This window comes from Felis catus, chromosome A2, assembly GCF_018350175.1.
Source record: "Felis catus isolate Fca126 chromosome A2, F.catus_Fca126_mat1.0, whole genome shotgun sequence".
Taxonomy (NCBI): domain Eukaryota; kingdom Metazoa; phylum Chordata; class Mammalia; order Carnivora; family Felidae; genus Felis; species Felis catus.
In genome coordinates this window covers 32,506,847-32,521,794 of record NC_058369.1, presented here as the reverse complement: position 1 = coordinate 32,521,794, position 14,948 = coordinate 32,506,847, and the positions used below count along the sequence as shown (strand labels likewise).

The 14,948-nt window shown below is 40.2% G+C and overlaps 1 protein-coding gene and 2 long non-coding RNA genes across 20 annotated transcripts in view; 2 read left to right on the top strand and 1 right to left on the bottom strand.

Annotated features, from left to right (window-relative positions):
* The window catches only part of LOC111559434, a 464,969-nt gene that overhangs the window by 132,351 nt on the left and 317,670 nt on the right, over positions 1-14,948 (top strand). The window lies entirely within an intron of this gene.
* The window catches only part of LOC102899165, a 337,155-nt gene continuing 326,089 nt past the window's right edge, over positions 3,883-14,948 (bottom strand). For 6 of the 8 annotated variants that reach the window (XR_006593844.1, XR_006593845.1, XR_006593846.1 and 3 more), the window contains 4 exons: positions 12,836-13,144; positions 8,802-8,838; positions 5,355-5,446; positions 3,883-4,211 (listed from right to left, as the gene is read on the bottom strand). The gene's annotated coding sequence lies outside the window, so the exon portion shown is untranslated. Of the gene's footprint in view, positions 4,212-5,354; positions 5,447-8,801; positions 8,839-11,482; positions 13,145-13,821; positions 14,017-14,948 lie in introns of those variants that run through there. The other 2 variants (XR_006593848.1, XR_006593841.1) reach the window with 2 other exon arrangements.
* LOC123383736 lies at positions 13,138-14,927 on the top strand. Its single transcript, XR_006593872.1, has 2 exons — positions 13,138-13,448; positions 14,694-14,927. It is a non-coding gene; the product is annotated as an uncharacterized LOC123383736 (long non-coding RNA).

Genomic DNA, 14,948 nt, shown 5'->3' with positions numbered 1-14,948 from the left:
TTTCTATTTCTTTTTTCTTTTTAATTTTTTTGTAATGTTTTATTTATTTTTGAGAGAGAGACAGAGACAGAGTGCAAGCTGGGGAGGGGCAGAGAGGGCGGGGGGAGACACAGAATCCAAAGCAGGCTCCAGGCTCTGAGCTGTCAGCACAGAGCCCGACGCGGGGCTCAAACCCACAAACCGTGAGATCATGACCTGAGCCGAAGTTGGACACTTAACCGGCTGAGCCACCCAGGCGCCCCTCTATTTCCATTTAAATGAAGGGACGCTTCTTTCTGTCAGTTTCTCAAATGTGCGATCTGAAAACCAGTGTATGAGATTCACTTGGGGCACTTTTATTTTTAAATGTTCCCACTTTACACCTACCTTACCTACATTTCAGAGGGTGAGGTTTGGGTTTCCACGATTTTAACAAGCTTCTCAAATGGGTCTTCTTAGCAGATTTCTAGCTTCAAAACGACCATCTGCAAGAGGTCAGGATTCAGAGGAGGAAGGAGCTGGGAAAAGCCTGGTAGATCATATAGTCCGTTAATTCCCTTCATTTGACAGATGAGGAAATCGAGGCATGGAAGAGCACCAAAGTTGTTAACAGCTCAGAGAGGACCTCAGTGTAGGTTTTTTCAGATTTTTTCCCAAAGACTAGGACAAAAATCCTTTTGTTTGACATTCCCTTTTTCTTTTTAAAAAAGTGTTTATTTAGAGAGAGAGAGAGGTCAGGAGAGGAGTGGGGAGAGAGAGAGAGAGAGAGAGAATATCCCAAGCAGGTTCACAGCTGCCAGCACAGAACCTGATGCAGGCCTCGAACCCACGAACCATGGGATCATGACTGAGCCAAAAGCAAGAGTGGGCGCTCAACTGACTGAGCCACCCAGACGCTCCTGACATTCCCTCTTTCTGCCGGGAAATGGATTTGCTCCGTAAGGCTATATTTTATAAAGAAGAAATGGTGACTTGGTAAAGTCCTCATGGCAGCACCACCCTCCTTTAGAGTCTCAAACAGTTACATTTCAACTAACCTGTTGTGAATTCCTCCGTGATTCCCCGTTGTCCTGAGAGTAGGGCTCGTGTGGCTCATGGGTGAAGTGAGCCGTATTCTTCCTTCTGCTATTGTCTCTGCGCTGTTTTTCCTAGCCAAGCTCTCTTCCTTTTTTGACGTGTGAGGGGTCAGGTTATCTAGCTCTCCCCGCCTCAACTGGAAACATTTCTCTGAGTTCCCAGTTGTGGGTGACAGACCCTCCCAGGTGCCTACTTGGCATCCTGTACCCTTTTCAAATGGATAGGTAGTAGTATATCACAATTGTGTTGGTGCTTTTCTCCTTAACCGTGTTTTTAAACTCCCAAGGACAGTAATTATGTTTTGTGTGGTAGGAGCACACATACATGGTATGTGTATAATAGAGGCACTCAGTAAACTACGCACTAAATAAGTAACAGGATGATCATCAGGTCCCTGTAGCAGAACGTTCAAGCAGATAATGATCTGCCTGGAATAATGATAATGTTAGTAAGTGACAGAAGATGAGATGGGTTAGGGAAAGTGGGATCGATCATGGAAGGCTTGGGTTGCAAGTGAATGGTCGTGATTTGCTGATGGGGATGCGTGAAGAAGATTCCTGTGGCAGCGGTGAGGAGCAGGGGTGGGTGTGAGAGGAGGCTAGGAACCACGTGAAGATTGTGATGTGACTCGGGTAGTCCAGACTCCAGGCAGTGAGGGTCAGGAGCGGGATGGTGGGTGCGGGAATGAGGAGAAAGGAACGAATCCCAGAAATGCTGCCATGAAAGAATCAAGAGTGCTTCATAGGAGAGAGCCTAAGATTGTTCCCAGGTGTATCTGTCTTCTTTCATTAAGAAGAAATTGGTTCATTAATAACTCAACAAACATTGATGGAGGTATGGGGCACTGCGTTACGACAGTAACTAAAACAGGCATGCTCCTTGCTGTTCTATAAGTGCAGGAGACAGATAACAGATAAGTAAACAGACCCAAGAAGGGCTGCCTGCCTAACAGAACAGGCAGGTAACGAACCTCATGAATTGAGCTGAATAATTTATGTAAACCCCTTGGCACAGTACTTGGTATACAGTAAAAGCTCAATAAGTGTTTTCATGTCCCTCTACCGAGTGCCTGTTTCCTACCAAGTTCTGTGTCCTGGGCTTTGCATGTATTAACTTGTCCTTATAACCACTTTGGCAGAGGTGTGATTGTCCTTCTTAGTTTCAGATAAAGAATCAGAAGCTAAAAGAAATTAATCAACTTCCCCGAATTCCCAGAGTTAGTGAGCAGAAATGCCTAGGTATGCCCAACCCTCGAAACCCAGTTCCGTTCTCTTTCCATTATCCCAATGTCGTTTTTGCTAAGTGGTAGTGTTAGGGTGGTCTGCTTTATGATGAATCTGGCAGGCTCTAGACTTGCCTATCCATTCAGGGAGCTGAAACAGCAAAGGTCAAGCAAATGGCAGCGGTTACATGTGTCTCAGTTACCGTCATCCAGGTATGCCCCATCGGATGGTCATTCCCCACCTTCCAATGAACGTCTTTGATTTGGAAGGAGATTTGCATAATGTGACATTTTAGCAACTCTTTTAAGAATGTATTCATTTATGTCTGTATTTTTAGAAATCTTAGACTATAGAGAAAGCACCTACAGTATTGCTTAACTCAGATTCTGGATATAGACAGTGGTAGGATAAAAAGTATAACTCTTGCAGGGGTGCCTGGGTGGGTCAGTCAGTTAAGCATCTGACGTTAGCTCAGGTCATGATTTCATAGTTCATGAGTTTGAGCCCCGTGTCAGGCTCTCTGCTGTCAGCACAGAACCCACTTAGATCCCCTGTCCCCATCTCTCTCTGCCCCTCCCCTGCTTGTGCTCGCTCTCTCTCTCTCTCTCTCTCTCTCTGAAAAATAAACATTTTTTTTAAGTATAACATTTGCAGATCTAGTTGAAGTCTTTTTTTTTTATTTTTTTTTTGAGAGATAGAGATAGAGAGTGAGCAGGGGAGAGGAAGAGAGAGGGGGAGACAGAATCCCAATCCCGAATCCGACAGTGCAGAGCCTGATGTGGAGCTCAAACCCATGAACGGTAAGATCGTGACCTCAGTCGAAATCAAGAGTCTGACCCCTAACCAACTGAACCACCAAGTACCCCTGGTTGAAGTCTTTTTCTTTTTTCTTTTCTTTTCTTTTCCTTTTTTTTTTTTTTGCCACTCACTAGAATGAAATTGAACAGCTCACTCAATGCCCTCTATGCTATGTTCTCATTACTTATGAATGATGAAGAAATAGGAGGGCAATAATAGCACCTACCTGATCGAGTGCATTTGGCATTGAATTAATAAAAGTAAGTAAAGTGTGTTCTTAACTAGTGGAACCTTTGCTCCCTCAGGAGTTATTTCACAGTGTCTGGAGATATTTTTGTTTGTCACAACTGGGGGAGTGCCGCTAGAATCTAGTGAAAAGTGACTAAGGATGCTCTAAAACATCCTACAACGCCTGGATCGTCTCCTCGGCAAAGAATTATTCAGCCCAAAGTGTGAATACTTGCCCAGGTTAAGAAACTTTGGTCCATAGCTCAGTACCTGCTGTGTAGCAATGCCAAAACAAAAACAAAAACAAAACCCTCCTAAAATGATCCAAGAATGTGGAACACTTGGAAGAGCTGACATATAGCACACTCAGACGAAAATACATCTGAGGAATTGATTAAATATTTCACTTTTCATCTATGTTGAAGTCCTGAGACAGATATTAATTTCCATCTGTCGATTAGGGGTGTGGGGTGTGGAGGTTCTTTGTCCGTTGTTGAGGAGTTTCGGAGGCTGAATTTGCATTTGATGGCAAGCTCTGTTTTTTTCATTTCAAGAATGGCCGACTCCACGACACGGCTTTTGGAAAGGGAGGTTTATTTGTTTTTAAGTATTCTTTTTGTAACTTAAAAGCATCTTGAATTATTAAACCAGTTATTTTCCGGGCCCGTAAATGTTTTCAGCATGTTGCCTTAAGTTTTCCCTGAGTCAGCACATAGTATTGCATGTTGGAAGACCTCAGTCAGAACCATTTCCTTAAGATGTCGGTAATTTCCTTCGGGGTTGTGATGTTTTCTTTGGGGTTGTGCTCATTCTGACAAGAGAGGGTGTTTCTCTCCCAGACCCCCACATTCATAGCTGTGGTGGGGGCTCTGCTCAGAGCAAAGGTGTGTGCGCCACAATTTCAGACTAAAGAAAAGGATAAAAAAGACAATCACAGGTGATCATTTAATACTTTCCCCTGATGTTAGACTCTTGCTTACTTCTAGCCAGGAGTCAAAGTATGAGGTAAATCCTCCAACCCACATTTTATGAAAGACAATAAGAGAGAACTTGGTTGGAGTTACAACTAAAAAATTCTTTTTTTGTGCTTCGAAGCCAAATGCTTTTACAAGAGGCAGAAAAAGAAAAAGAAAAGAAAGAAAGAAAAAACACCCGAGTCAAACTGATGAAAACCAGTCAAAATATGGCCTTGTTGTGGCTGATACAGCTACCCTGGCTGGTCCCAAAGCACAGAAGGCTTCTTCAGGCATGGCTCTCAACACTGATTGAACCAGATTTCTGTGTCAACTGCTTGAAAGCTGCACCACACATTTCCTGAGTATATTATTGAAAATTATCAGACCTGTTTTGTTCATTACCAGAAGCCTGAAAAATGACCGGCAAACGTGGCTGCGAGCCTTTCTCTAGCAAGTAGAGGCCGACTTTGAAACAAATGTCCTCGCAGCCTGTGAATACATCATGTAGAGCCTTGGGCCTTGGGGCAGGTTCCCTTCCTAATAACTCCAAGGAAATCTCCACTGGCCCCTGAAGAGGGTGGACAGCCTCCCACCTAAGTGTGTTCCCTTAGTAAGCACTCACAGTCTATGGTTCGTTGTCAAGGAGCAAATGTGTTCATTCTTAGTATTTATTTGAAACAATATTCATTGATACAGAAACCAGAGCAAGAAACGTTTTTCCCCTTTATGTCAAGAAATCTGAATTACCGCATCAGGAAATCAGGAGATTATACCCTGTGAGGACTGGAAGGGACATAGCTCATGACCCAACTCAGTTTTACAGAGAGGCTCCTAAGATCCCCAGGTGAATTAGGCCTGAAGGGGGAATGCCAGAACCCCAGCCAGAGGTCTCTGTGCTATAATCCATGTGGCAGTCGAGGTCTTACTTTTGCTAACTCTTCTCTTTGTTGTTTTCGGCTAAGACTAGACTACTCAGCTCTTATTTCTCCTGATATTGCTAACAGTTCATTTATAACCCCTACCCCCTTCCCCCCCCCATCTGACTTTGAAGAACCTGAATTCATTTAGGCCTTGATTAGTGGTAATTATTTACCTGTCAGACCCCAGCTGGACTGCATCACCAAAGCTGAGTCACATAGCCTTGCTTCCAGTGACTGCTTCCAAACAATTAAATCAGAGAAGCACCTGTGTAAATATGTAATATTTGGCGATAAGAAAATGATTAGGCAACAGACACCGAGCTGGACTGCTGAAAAAAAAAATAGTGAATATTTTCCCCTGGGGGCTTTTCCCATATGCCTTTAAGCGTTTCCAATCTCAAGGAGAAGGTCAGGTTATTTTCCCACCCCTCCTACCCCTTGTTTGTGTGGAAAATATAGCTCATCTGATACCACCAGATTTGATTTGTTTGCAAACATTAAAATTTCAAGGAAACCTTCTCCTGTGTAAGCTGAGAGAGAAGAAGTTGAAATAGGGTGACAGACTAACCACTGATTTTCTTTTCCAAAGCCAAACTCTCTATCTCAATAGACAAGCTGACAATTGAAACTCATCTTGGACAGTGATCTCTGTTGTTATTTGAATTTAGGGCTTCTGTGATGAGATTCAAAGTGCAGGGGAGTGGAAAGAATGAGAGTTTTTGTAAACAGACCAGGAGATGAATCCCAACATTACCACCCGGGAGAGCTGTGTGACTTGTAGCATGTTTGGAGCCTCAGTTTCCAAATCGGTTAGAAATGACGTAATTCTTAACCCAACATGCCGGGCCGTGCGTAAAATGCCATTCTCAGTGCCTGCTGAGCCAACATTCACTGTGCTCCATTCCATAACAGTAGACTGGAAAATCTATTCAGTATTCCATAGTTAAAACTGTTGGTGATTTTTTAAAATTGTTTTCTGATGAAGATCACTTTTTAGCAATAGGATGTACCACCAGCAAGTGATTCTAAAATTTCTCTTATCTTTCAGAAGCTAACCTGCCCTCGTTTTGGTATTTGTACCTTTAACACAAATTCATATGGACTAACTATAAGAGAATCATTTTTACAATTGGGCATAAAAAGATACTGACCCTAGCTGACCCTCATTGATTGTTTGCTGTTTCATTCGACTTGGCTGGTATTTTTAGCTAAAGGACATCTACAGGTGGGTTTTCATGGGCCCACTCCTGTTGTGTTCCTTGTACAGTTACGGATGCCTTTTTGTGCAGAGCTCAAACCTGTTTCATCTCTTCCCAAGCTCTGCGATCTTGAGCACGTTAAATATTCTTAGCGCTTCAATATCTTCACTTGTCAAGTGGAGAGGATGATAATTAACGCGTAATGTTTCTCGGAGAATTCCGTGAGTAACCGTAGAGAACTTAGAACAGTGACTTGAACAGAGGGGAAAAAAACCTGTAGTTGTAGTTGTTACATTACTGACACTAATGTAAGCAGCTTACAATAGAGCTGGGCTCACAGAGCTTGTGTGCAGAACAGAGCGTTCAGACCCTCAATCAAATCTTTCCAAGTCGAAAATGTTACTGTTAAAAAGTGTTATCCTCTTTCATAAAAGTTCTTAATTTCATTTAGTTTGAATGCAATGTTTTATTTGTGGTTTCCGAATTAGACAACGAAAAGCAAGAATGCCTTCTATGGAATGTTACTAATTATTCATAGAAGCAGGTCCAGTTGTCCTTGGACCTTGAGTCTAAATTGAGATAGTCACTAGTTTTTAAAATCCACAGGATACCATTCACTGTCTGACCTCAAGTTGATAGGGGATAAGAGCAAAAAGTTGTCACAAGTCAGGGTTTATTTACTATCTATTTTAAAGTGAACATTTTGAAACCAGGATATGGAATGTTTGAGGATATAGACATATCTGATTCTGCTGCACTAAGATGGGAAGTTACTCGAAGCTGCCTGATCGCTTTGTCTGTTTGATGTCTTCTATTTTTGATGAGCCCTTTGCTTGTTGGTAGAGCTGTCTTACTACTGTAAAAAGTGACTCTCCTGAACTCCCCCACAATTCCTGAAGCCAAAAGATGTACTTAAGTTGTGACAGCACAGCTAATGTAGATTTGTAAAAGGCTGTGAAAGGAGTTACAAGTGCAAAACTTAAAGATAAGAAGGATCATTTTACTTGGGGCACATCCTTTCCCTTCCTAATCCGTTAAGCAAATTGATTAGTGTTAAATGAAAAGATGTGGTGGGGTGATTTGCTTTAGAATAGAAAAAGCACTTGGAATTATTAAGCTGCCTACACATCTGTAAAATAAATTTACTCTGAAATTCCCATTAGATCTCCCTGAATTCACTGAGCAATATGGCCTCCCTGTTTTGTTTAATAGCTCTTCATTCCCAAGGGTGTTAACTCATTGTGTTAGACCAGAGCTTTAATGTTCTTCTTCCCCGAGGCCTTATCACTTATCTACAACGTTGATTAACTCTGTACATCCATATACCGTGGTCCAATTGAATAAGCTGTATGACAAGTATCTCCACAGTAATACCATAAAATCTAAGCGGAGAAATAGATGGTACACTGATAAATAGAAATGCATGCGCTAAATTCTAAAAATATGTTTTCCCCTTCTGCGGTTTCAAAGCCACAGTTTAAATACCCCAAGCCCTTTCCGTAAATGCATCAATGTATTATTCTCTACATTTGCTTTCTTTTTTCTTTTTTTAGTGAACATTCATCCAGTTTTTCTAGGAAGTTGAAGAAATCATTATTCTAATACTACATTTTTGGTCACTTATTTATCATTAACCTTAAATTTTTTCATCTGGTTTAAATATTCTGCTAGTACCTCTTACAGCTGACTTTCTGGTCAATTTCCACTTAAATTTCTGCAGGTGCAGACTCTCAGGCAGCTATTTATTGATTGTCTGTCTCCTTGCTAAAGGTTACTAACTTCATCAACAGTAGTGCTATAAATTACACCTGTTAAGATTCTCTCATTGTTGCTAGCTGACAATGTACTTTTGTTTTTTGGCTGTTCAGTGTTGTTGACCTGCATTGTGTCCAATCACTCTACAAAGACTGGTGGACTGAATTATTCCTGGGTACCATTACCCAGTTGACACTTTGAGCTCCTGAATCATCAGCTGAAACCAAAAATCTCATGTTTTTGGCAACAACACCCAGAGTTTGTATTATCTTTAGTCCAAAGAGGCTTTCAGAGCATGAAAACAGTATTGAGTCTTCAAGCTTTTTCCTCCTGCCCCCTTTCACCAATGCATGGCATTCAGGAACGTAGACTTGGGATAACAGCCTTAGTTTGTTGTGTTTAGAAGAAGAGGAAATAAAGTAAACTTGCTAAAGATCTGCCTAAAGAACAATTAACTTAAGCATTGCCGCATCAATACGAGCTAGAAGATTATAGATCTGTGGGTCTCAGTTGGTTTACCACCGACCTTACATGGGTACGTCACCTAATTGGGAACAGTCTGTGAAGTTTTCTTTTTGTACAACTGAAAGCATTTGCAGACATGACAACAGCTATCACTTGTTATGTTGGTCATGCACCATGATGGGGGAAGGGGCTCAAACTTACCAAGTGTAGGAAAGGGGAGACATCAGAGAATACAAATCTGAAATAAAAGAAATAGAAAAAAGATAAATGATACAAAAGATGTATAGGCAGAAACCTAAAATAACTTTGCCCTGTGAGTGTGTAAATAAACATATTCTCAAGTTTATTGAAGTATAATTTACATACTACAAAATGAATGTGCCCGTTCGAAATGTGTAGCTCAGTGAGTTTTGATATATGCATAAACACATGTAACCATCACCTAAGTCAAGAAACAGAAAATTTCCAACTCACTAAACTGTTCTCTTCTGCTCCTGCCCAGACAACTTCCCAACCCAACTTGAGTTGCCATTACATTACTATCAGTGTAGACTAATCTATCTATACACATGGAATCATGTGCTATATATTCTTTTGTGTGTGGCTGCTTTCACTCAGCAAAATATTTTTGAGGCTCATTCATATTGTGTATATCAACAAACACTCACATAAATAGACTAGCAGAGTGTGCACACATACTTTTTATTTTTTAGGTTCATACATAGGAGATGCACTGATGGGTCATATGGTAAGTTTATATTTAACTTTACAAGAAACTACCAAACTGTGTTCTAAGATACTTACACCATTTACACTCCCACCACGAATGGGTGACATTTCCAGATCTGTATTCTTGGCAAATATTAGTAATGTTCCTCTTTTTTTCATTTTAACCATTTTAGTGGGTATAGAGTGGTTTAAAATTGCATTTCTTTGGTGACTGTGATTTGAAATATCTTTCAGTGCTTATTGGCCACTTAGGTATTTTTTTCATTTGTGAGGTGTATATTCAATGCTTTTGCCCATTTTTAAAATTCGGTTGTGTTTTTATTATTGAGTTATGACGGTTTTTTTATATATATATTCTGGGTAAAGATAAGTATTATGACTATTTTCTTTGAATTTTTGACTTGACATCTTTTTTTGTGGTTGTTTTATCAGTAGCAAAATTTTTAATTTTGATGAAATCTAATTTATCAGTCTTTCATATGGTTAGTACTTTTTGTGTCCTAAGAAATCTTTGCCTAAATAAAGTCACAACTTTGTACAGTTTTAGATTTTACATTCAGTTCTGGGATCTGTTCTTAGTTTATTTTTGTATGTGATAGGAACTTGGGTTCAAAGTTGATATTTTCCAACACAGACATCTGATTGTTACAGCACCAGTTTTTGAAAAGATATCCTTTCTTCTCTTTGTTCAAGTTCACTGACCTTTACCTCTGCAGAATCAAACTGCTATTACACCTAGTGAATTTTTTCACTTTAAATATTTTTCTGTTTTAGAAGTTTCACTGGTTCTTTTTTTTTTAACAGTTTTCATTTCTGTTACTGTATTCGTGTTTTTTTAATCCAACTATTTATGATAGCTATTTTAAAGTCTTCGTATGCTAATTACATATTCTCTGTCACTTGTGGGTCTATTTCTGTTGCCTAATTTTTCTTCTGCTTGTGGGGGAAGAAAAAGGTTTTTTTCTAATCCTTTGCAGGTGTGGTAATTTTAGATTAGATGCGGTGCTTTCTTAATGTTGTACTGTTGAATGTCCAGGTTTTATGATGTTCCTTTAAATAGTGTTGCTCTGTGATCTGGCAGTCATTTAAAGTATGGATCACTTTAATCTTTATGAGACTTGTTTTTAAGATGTGTTAGGGAAGGTATGGAGTAGTCTTTATTCCAGGGATAATTTTGTATCATTACTGAGGCATGGCCATTCTAGGGTCTCTACTAACTGCTTAATGGTTTCAGTGATGTTTCTTCTCTCTGGCTGGCCGGAGCTTGAAGATGGTTCAGCCCAATGGGAGATAAGGTAGCCATTAAGTTAAATTATTGTTCTTTCCCCAGTTCTGTACCTTGTGGAGTATTGCTCTATATGGCTTGATAATCACCCAAAGGCTTAAAGGTGCCCTTGTGCATATTTTTTGAATTTCTTTCCTAAATATCTCTTTCTTTTCTAGTACTTTGCCCCACAAATTCCAGTCACTTCAGCTTACTCAGTCTTTGAACTCTGTCTGTTCCAGTTAGTGAGAGCCCATGTTCTACCTGGGCTTCCTTTCCCTGACTAGCAATCTGAAAAGTATCTCCTGGGGGCGCCTGGGTGGTGCAGTCGGTTAAGCGTCCAACTTCAGCCAGGTCACGATCTCGCGGTCGATGAGTTCAAGCCCCGCGTCAGGCTCTGGGCTGGTGGCTCAGAGCCTGGAGCCTGTTTCCGATTCTGTGTCTCCCTCTCTCTCTGCCCCTCCCCCGTTCATGCTCTGTCTCTCTCTGTCCCAAAAATAAATAAACGTTGAAAAGTATCTCCTGGTTAAAAAAAAAAAAAAATTCTATTACATCCTTACCTCATCTGTTTTCTTTTTCTTAGGGATCATAGTCTTGTGCTGTCTGTAGTCCACGGTCTGAAAACAGTGGTAATACATAGATTTTTTCAGTTTTCTAATTGTTTATGGTAGGTGGTTTCTTCAGTAGCTGTTAATCCATCATGGCCAGAAGAACAGGTATATTTTTAAATTTTTTTAATGTTTTTATTTATTTTTGAGAGACCAAGAGACACAAAGCATGAATGGGGGAGGGACAGAGAGAGAGGCAGACACAGAATCCAAAGCAGGCTCCAGGCTCTGACCTGTCAGCACAGAGCCTGACAAGGGGCTCAAACTCACGAACAGGGAGATCATGACCTGAGCTGAAGTGGGACGCTTAACTGACTGAGCTGCCCAGTAGCTACTGTATATTTAATATAAAGGTATTAAAAATACCTATTATATTTTTAAAGAGTACAATGAAGGTAGTTACTTTACTACAAATAGGGCTGTGGTGTTAAAGGTTACCTCAGATGGGATTCATTCCTGTAGAGATCACTAGTCAAAATCAGGTTTTGAGATCTATGATGTAAGTATCGATGGAGGTACTTTTCTCAAACAGGAGTTGCTCGTATTCTACTTTTTGTGAGTTTTGCTGTAAGACACTTACATTGTAATTTACTTAAAATATTTTAATTAAGTTGACTTGCCTGTAACTTTATTTGAAAAGTAAACTCTACAACATTATGATAAATGGAGTTGAAAAACGAATTGTATTTTTCTTACCCATATTGAAAAAAAAAGGTTTCATTTTAAAGAGTAATTATCTTTGGACTCCTGAAGACATCTTATACCCCACCAGGGGTATTTTTCTACACCTAGCCTTGCTAGAATAGATCATACGGACATTGGATGAAGAAATAACATAGGTAATAGAGAGAAAAAATGTAAAGTCCATTTTTTCATTTGTAGTTTCTGATACAACCGTAAAATTTTAAAACTAGGATGGCCTTAGAGAATATCTAAACCTACTCCCTATTTCACAGATGTACTGGTTTCTTTTCAAGGCCTCACAGCTGGCTAATTAACTCAATAGATAATCATCAAGGGCTGAGCATGATCTAGGAGCTTGGAATACAGCAGTGAACAAAACAAGACTTCTTGGAGCTTATGTTCTAGTGAGGAATGGAAGCCCTTTCTTTGGCTCTGTGTCCAACTGTGTATTGTTTACTGGTCTATTTACAACAAAAGAGACTACCCGAACCTTGTAATACCTGTCCCCATCCTGTCTCTCGGCACCTTTAGAAATAAGGTTTTGCTTTATGAAAAATCAACCCAGTTCCATAATCATCTTATTCTAAGTCACCTGAGGTGTGCCAGTTCACCTGATGACACTTTATTCTTCCTAATGGGGCTACTTCTCATGCTTTTTACTTTAGCCATAAAAGGGAAAACAAATCTCTCCTTTTTACAAGGAAGCGCCCATTACCCATTGCAATTATGTAATGTGGAATTTCGTGGGATGTGGTCAACCTCTGGTTGCAACACACATTAGAGCTTTTAGACAGGGTCTTGTGGTTTCTTATCTCATCTTGTGTCATGATCTTGTTCTTGTCCTATTCTAGTCTCTCTTGATATATCACTCTCTCAAGGTGTTTGTGCTGTTTATCTGTATCAGTTCCCATGTCCCAGCTCTGTCTCCTTTCAGACCTGGAAACTCTTACCAAATCAAGTCTCTTCTGGTCTGAGGAACAGAAGTCTCTACTCTGACATTCCAGTCTTGAAAGCAGACTCTGTTCCTGACAACTTCAATGTTTTTTACAGGCACAGCCACCCCCAGAGAGGCAGAAAGGGTAGGATGGAAGAAATCATCAGAAATGAGTTTGGGCACACAGTTGACTCTCTCTCTTTTGTCTTTAAATCTGTGGAATTAGTGAAAGCTTCTATGAACTCATGGAATTTTCAGCCTTTGGAATTCCCAGACGTCTTCAGGTTGTCTTTGAAGAATGCTTATTTTACAACGTGTGTTTTTCCTTGGAAAAAGAGAAAAGCAGAGTGAGCCTTGTTAAAGGGATAGCTGAGACTTGAAGATAACTCCCTTTTATATGAAGGCTTTGTGCAAGGCACTTTACATGCTTTTTCACTTTTGACTTCACAGCAATCTGATGAGAAATGAACTATAAGTATATGAACTCATTTTAAAATGAAGACGTAGGCATAGAATCTTGAGGAGACCATTTCGCTTACTTAACGTCAGTCAATCTATAGTTAGGTCAAGATTCAGTTGTGTTTGATACCAATGGAACCCTTCAAGAGCTTGTTAACATCAGTGTCAAGGTAAAATCATGAATACAAAAATATGTATAAAACATTAAGCGTAGGATTTGTCCTTGTATATTCATTTGATAGCTGAACTGACACAGAGTCTGTGGGATTTGTCTCAAAAATCACTAAATGAAATAAGTGGTGGTCTGACTCGAACCGTACTCTTTTGAATTTCATTCTAAGGTTTTTCCGACACAGCATTGTAATTCCAAGAGAAAACCATTCATCTTGGCAGTGACTTGGTTAAAACCCAGTGTATGCACAGTCACAACACAGAGATTTTAAAGATAGAGTTATAACACTGGCATTATGAAAATATTCAATTATTTTGAATTCAACAACTATTTATTCAAAATATTTATTGAAGGGCGCTTGGGTGACTCACTTGGTTAAGCTTCTGACTCTTGATTTTGGCTCAGGTCATGATTTCACGGTTGGCGAGTTGGGAGTCCTGAGACAGGCCCTGTGCTGACAGTAGAGGCCCTGTGCTGACAGTGCAGACCCTGGTTGGGATTCTCTCACTCTCCTTCTCTCTCTGTCCCTTCCCTGCTCTCTCTCTCTCTTTCTCACTCACCATGTGTGTGTGTGTGTGTGTTTGTGTGTTTGTTTGTTTGTTTATTTATTGAGAGAGAGCAGGGGAGGGGCAGAGAGAGGGAGAGAGAGAGAACCCCAAGCAGGCTCCGCACTATCATCACTGTGCCCGACACGGAGCTCGAATCATGGATTCATGCCTTGAGCCAAAATCAAGAGTGGGACACTTAACCGATCAAGCCACCCAGGTGACCTTCATGTCCTTATACTGATTACATTATGCCTTTCTGCTACTAGGCATCCCTAATAAGCTATTCTATTACCAGATTAAAACAAAATTGTCTTGTTCTGTCTAGATTAACTATCTTTTCCTGAAAGACTGGCAGATAAGTAACAGGTGAGAATACAGTGGGCTCTGTCTCTTTCCTCAAAATGCCTTGTTAGGATACATGCTGTTTGAAAGAGAAAAAAAAATAATAGTTCAGTCAGAACCACACAGTCATTGAAAACAATCTTGTTTCAATTGCCGTCACTGCAAATGCAATTATGGCCAATCCTCTTGAGTCTCTGCTAATGGGAAGAGGGTGTAACATGGATGGTTGACAGGCTCAGATAATCCAAATAACTGATTTTCAGCATTTCCCCCACTAAACATATTCACCAGAGTTGCTAGCAAGTAATGGAAATTGCTGATTCTAGTTTCCTTCCTCTCCTCCCCACACCCAGGCCCCCCAACCCCAGTCACCCTTTGATGGAGATACAGTGAGCAATGAAATGGCCATAAACCTGTGGGAGGAAGAAGAGAGAAGGAAAGTCCATCAATCCTTGAATAAATTAGAGCTATTTTAATCCAACGCTTTAGAAATGGAAAGTCCTACTCCTATAGAATATTGTTTTGCTCACTATATTTGTACAAGAAATGCATCTCAAATGCCATTTTATTAAATCCTCATCACAGAACTAATGTGTCAATTCATTTTC